Source organism: Rhipicephalus sanguineus, chromosome 10 (assembly GCF_013339695.2).
Source record: "Rhipicephalus sanguineus isolate Rsan-2018 chromosome 10, BIME_Rsan_1.4, whole genome shotgun sequence".
NCBI classification, from domain to species: domain Eukaryota; kingdom Metazoa; phylum Arthropoda; class Arachnida; order Ixodida; family Ixodidae; genus Rhipicephalus; species Rhipicephalus sanguineus.
In genome coordinates this window covers 27,096,531-27,102,530 of record NC_051185.1, presented here as the reverse complement: position 1 = coordinate 27,102,530, position 6,000 = coordinate 27,096,531, and positions in this window count along the sequence as shown.

Here is a 6,000-nt window from a genome sequence, read left to right as displayed (position 1 = left end):
GCAAGAAGTCTCGCTAGCTTCCATAGCTTTGCGCCTGGTATATGAAATGAAGTATAGTCCACATTTCGTTACCGAACTTGTAAGGTAGTAAACCAGACAATCGGTTGGTTGCTCTTTATGCATTTCCACATGCCCCAGGCACATAACACTAGAGTTCAATCGTAATTTTGCTATGCGTCAAATTCATGCATGCGCCTACTCTTTCCTATAATTCGTCTCTCCTCCTAAGCGAATAATAGCGAGTTTTAGTATAGCGGATAACAGCAAACGCAAGGATTTAGCGTTAGCGTTAGCGTTGCGTGCTCCTAACTGCGCATGAGCAGAACGTAAACGTAGCCCGAGCTCTTACGTACGAACGCTATTTCTGGAATATAGCGTTCAACGCTAACGCACGCAAGAGATCCCGTACGTAAGGCAAGATGGCGGTGCCTGTTGAAGCGAGAGCCGTCCACTTCGAATCTTTGTAGCCGTCGTCCTGCATTATTAAACTTATTCGTTCCCTAATAATGTTCGTTTTTGATTTAGATTTGAGTAACGAGGCTTCGCCAACCGTGTACCGCCGATAAAATAGGTCCATTTTTGAGATACAATGTGGATTTGCGCTGCAGAAGGCTTAGCAAGATTTGTTTGCAAGGTTCGCTCATGTTTTCTGTAGCAGCGCAGAGATGGCGACGCTGTCTTTAGTCGCCTCTTTCCAAGATACGGCCACAAGTCAAGCAGATACATGTCAGGCTTCGTTTCCCTTCATGCCTTTCGCGGCAGTGCGTGAATGTGACGCGTGATGCGTCCCAGCTTAAGAAGGCCAGGTAATAGGGGTCTTGAAGAATTCTCGAACGCGGCATGTCGACAGAAGCCAATGTGTCAGAACTCAACACTTCTGCAAACGCGACACGGAGACGCAACAGTGGTGACATTGGATCAGCTCGACTTGGTGGTGCTTTTGTGGATTCTACAGTGCATTTAGTGTTTTTATGTCTAGATGGCGCCGTATGTGCTTGCGTTAGCGTTAGCGGGAATGCCTTCCGCTGTACTAAAAGACCACCAGTTGACACACAGCGCGTTCCGTTTTAGCGTTAGCGTTGAGACGCACGCTAACGCTAACGTAAGCGTTTCCCGCTATACTAAAACTCGCTAATCTCTATTTGTGGGTTCCAGCGCATTGTGGACGTCCCGGGAAAACTGCCGTCCATGCACAAATCCGAGCAGTCGTCAACCAGGCAGTGGGCGGTCTGCCTTTCTTTCGCAGCGGGCGGGAATGCCTAATCACCTATTATGAAATTACATTACCGCGATTCCCGCATGATCTACCCACCAGCCCATAAATCGCCGTCCCAGGCTGAGCAAATCATTTGGCGCCGGCTGCAAACGGGCACCTTTATTTCCCACTTCATGAATTCCCAAGTTCATCAGGGTGACACTTTACCCCCATTGTCGTCTCTGCTGAAGTCAGCGAGCCGACTTTAATCACGTGTATCCTCATTGTCCAAACGAGCCGAATCCCCCCTTTGCGGGGGCTGACCGACAGGAGCGACGGTAGGCTGCTCTGCGCAGCTCACAGCTATATCCCCGGTGCCCACTTGGCGCACCATTGTACCACGTGACACTGCTCACCCTGTTTCGTTGACGCAACCATTCTCTCTAGGCATCGTGATAAAACCACTTGTGAATTAATCGAAGCATACCATATTAAGCGAGGCGAGGATAGATGTGTCAGCCACCCGCCAAATTGCTCTATCAGAGAAGCGGTACTCCTCACGGCGGCTGCATTTTCGATGGAGGCGAAAATGTTTGAGGCCCGTGTACTTAGATTTAGGTGCACGTTAAAGAACCCCAGGTGGTCAAAATTTCCGGAGCCCTGCACTACACTCTTAATCAAGTCCTGGCTAACGCATGCCCTGTAGGCGGGACGCTTCAAAACTCAGGAAAACTCCCGGCTATAGTAGGGATTTGAAAAGGAGTTGGCCGTGACAAGTGTATATAAAAAACGTGCACCCTTCACCGCCGCCTTATAGACGGCCTGCAGTATTAGTGGCGCGTCGGTGTGGGCCGCGTAAGTGAGAATCCTGGCTACAGCTCAGCGTATGCTCCCGCGTGTTATAACTTGTCGGCGCGAGCGTCGGTGTATACGCATGCGCCGACAGCGTCAGCCGCAAAGGCGAGCTATACTGCGAGGAGGTATACGCATGGAGCTAACTACGCACCCTCTCTTGCGTGCGTGAGAGAGAATAGGGGCTGCTACGCTCTCCGTTGCACTCCGCTTCTGCTGTTTTTGCGCAGAGAAAAGAAAGGAAGGAGGTAAAAACGAGAGTTCGAAGATATTGTGCGATGGGAAGGGGGTTGCGTTGTTGGCTTGTTGGCGCGAGGCGCGAGTGGTTAGTTTAAGCGCATTCCACGAGAGCGGCGGATGTTTAATAGGTTGGTGTGGTTTGTTGAGCGTGCCGCGTGAGCCGGTACTCGGCCGCCATGGAAAAATTCTTTTATCTCAATATGAAGGGGGTGTTGCGAGGACATAGCGACATCCCCTTGTCCGTGCAATGGCTAGACGCAAGCAGTTGCAGGACTACACGACGCTTTCGCGCCATTCCTGTCTCGATGGTGCGCACACTGCGCAAACAGCCCGGCGCATCGTACCCGCCTGGGTGAGTGCTCTTCTTTCTTCACATATATGCCCATGCTGTTAGCGTTCACATTGTTGCATGTTTGCGCTGATATATATGAATAACGGTATTGAGCTGCCAGAATATTCTTTTGACGGCTTTTGAAATAACTATACGAGTATGTGTACGAGTAACTATACGAGTATACGAGTACTTATCTTTGTTGTAATCGTCATCCGTCTATAGTCGCGCACGTGTTGTCGTGCTGGTCGCATTTATTGTGAACTCTCATACAGTTCAGAGGCTTTCGTCGCTCTTGGCAGGTGTCACTGAGAAAATCACTTTGTGTTGCTTGACAAGCTGTGTAATTTTAGCTCTCGCATGGCTTCTTATCTTTCGGCTAGCAACTGTCCTCTGCATTTATGGTCAATGATACAATGCGGCACTAAAGGAAGCATATTTTTGCTAGCAGTTGAATGATGTTAAGACATCCTTTCATGATAGGTCGTTATACTTCGCATTTACATTTCTTTGATTACCTTTGGGAAGCGGAAAAGTTTTTCCGCAATCAAAAAGTAATAAAACTGCACTTACGAGCACCGAAGACGTTAGTACCGTTTCATTGGATCAAGCGCTCATAGATACGACAAGCGGCATCTCTTGTTTTTAGCAGGGAAAATCAGCAATTTGACTTTCTGAATAGCGACAGTCTTTAAAACGCATTTTCTGCCTAATTTCTAACAAGTTTTAAAGCCAGCCTCATTCATGCTCGTGAATACACTTGCGTATTTACTGTGCCCCTTCAATGATTTCTGTGGTTTCGGGTCACATTTGCCCATTGGTCTTATGCAGTGCCAAATCAAGTGTGGACAAGTACATCAGTGCATCATGCACCAGCTGTGGTGCCTGTGAAAACTGCTGATCTCGATGAAGGTAAAGTAATGCATCGTATGTAATTAGACGTTAGCTAGTTGATGGCATTTTTGTTCTCTCATCCATCATTTCATGCGATGCAACAGCGATATATAACCGTGGATGCATAAAAGTATTGTTGTTTTCGTTGGCAGTTTATTATTTATGTTGGATTGCTCATTGTTAATGTTATTACAGAGAAGTGAAGTTCATACAGCAGTCGTAATGAGGGATATAATTGTTGTTCATCCTCGTGATAGTATACACAGAATATGAATACCTTTGCAGGTGACAAAACCTTCTGACACAAGAGCGAGGCGCAGTTTTATCGAGCAACTGGCAAGGAGCGCACACCTTGCAGGTTTTCCAGCAGCACCAGCAACACCGGCCGTGGCGTTGTTTACAATGCCGTAACTGAGCACACGATCTTTCTTTTTGTGTTTTTTATTCTTTTTTTTTTTGCTTTTCACTCCCATCTAAATATCGCCGCCGCAGCCGAGCATTGACCTGCAGCAGCGAATTAATTTTTAATCATGCATTGGCTGCTACCATTCAAATATTCACCGTGACTGTCATTCACCTGGTATTGAAGAAAATTCGTTTGCAATATTGTGCTGTTGCAATATTGTGCAACCAAGTTTTAAGCCACGTTTGCCTGCCACTTTATTTACTTAACGAATGAATCGTGAGTCTATTGTAAAACTGCTTTCCTTGTACGTGATTCTCATCAAATTGCGATTGTGCTGTGGTTTTCACTTGCAGCCGACATTCGTAACAGAGCTTCACTTTTAAGAAAAACTGGAAGTTTCATGGAGAAGTTCAACAAGGTCAAAGTCATACTCGGTCGGATGTGCAATGCCCGCATGTATTTCGTGGAGATCGATGAGTAATTCTGAGAAAATCATGCTAACCTTTTTCTCATAGCTGTAGTAAGTTTATGGTTAAAACACTGTTAGAAAGCTTCATTAGCAACTTCTGAAAACACTTTCATATTTGTAACTTCTGTGACGTTGTCTACACAAAATTCGTCAAGGTGTATAACAGATTGAAAACGTCCGTTTACAGTTTTTGTGTGATGGGCGAAAACACCAGGTGATCTAAGAACACAACGTCGCATGTATCCTCTGCTTTTCTTTTTTTTCCCCGTCAGGATGACATGACGGCAGCCCGCCCATCGCCTGACCGCAGAATTTGGAGGGAGTACGACAACAAGGCGTTCTACTGCGATCAAGTGCAAGAGAATGTGAAACTTTCGGTTGGCACACTTCTAGAGAAAGCCCTTATTTGGTGCTTGACGATGTACTATATTAAGGACCTCACATATCCAACTGTGTATTCTCAATACTTCGTCTTGCACTGAGTATAATGAACCCAGTTGTTTCCCAGATGTTTTAACGGCAGGAAGCTGCTGAAGACATTGAGAAGATCAAAGGTATTCGTTAAGCACCAGAATATATTTGTCCGAAAAAACATCGAATGGCACGTTTATCGTTTCCTTCAGCGCTGAGCATTGCTTTTAGCGCTGTTTGCATTTTTTTACAATAAATACTTATTTTTACACGTGAGCAGTACTTGTTTCCCGCATGCTTATACACGCTAGACACAGCAGGTACTGTTGAACTATGAAGCTGGTATGGTCCGTCAAGTCATTCTCAAATGATTCCGCTGAACGGTACATTTATGGGGAACGCGGTGCGTCCATGCTTTAACCACCGCTATTAAAAAAAAAACGATGCGAATTTTTATACGCATGTCTAAACACACTGCATGCTTATAGTTTCCAAGCTCACTGTTAATGGTCAATCTAGGTACCCATCAAGGGGTAAATGAGCGCAAAAACGCTATGTGGTGTAATCGGTTCACGTTAAAAAATCCACGTGGTTAAAATTAGGCAGTATTAGCATACGCTACCCAGAGCTTCGTTTGCACAATTTCTTGTGTTGGTTGCCACTGCACATCGGTCAAAGACTAGACACTTGTCACGTTACTTTCCGAATACAGTATAGCGTGCGTGCCCAGCCATCGCAACGTCTGCGCACACAATTCTAAAACTCTGTTAGCCAACAATCAACCACTACACGGCGTGCCACTTGACGTCAAGGGAGTCCGCATTACGGATACCGCAACCTGACTGCTTTCTTCGTTCTTGTGCATGCCACAAACACAGAAAAATAGTAATGAAGACGCTGGATAGGATCAATGGGGGATTAGTGAAGAGACCGTCCTCAAGTGGACATAAAATAGGCTAGTAATGATGAAAAACAAAATGCTTCCTTGGACAAATGCTCGAATCGTTTGCCGTGAAATGTATATATCTAATTTAATGCTCTACTATTAGTAACGGCATGTTGTCGAAATCAAGTGCGGGCAGTAGAGCTTCCACGAGGTGTTCTAGATTTCGCAAACCCGTTCATCCTTTTCCCCTAAATCCGCGGTAGGCAATGTCTAAGTCTGGAAAACAATAATTGCATAATTAAATTACCACCCTCTG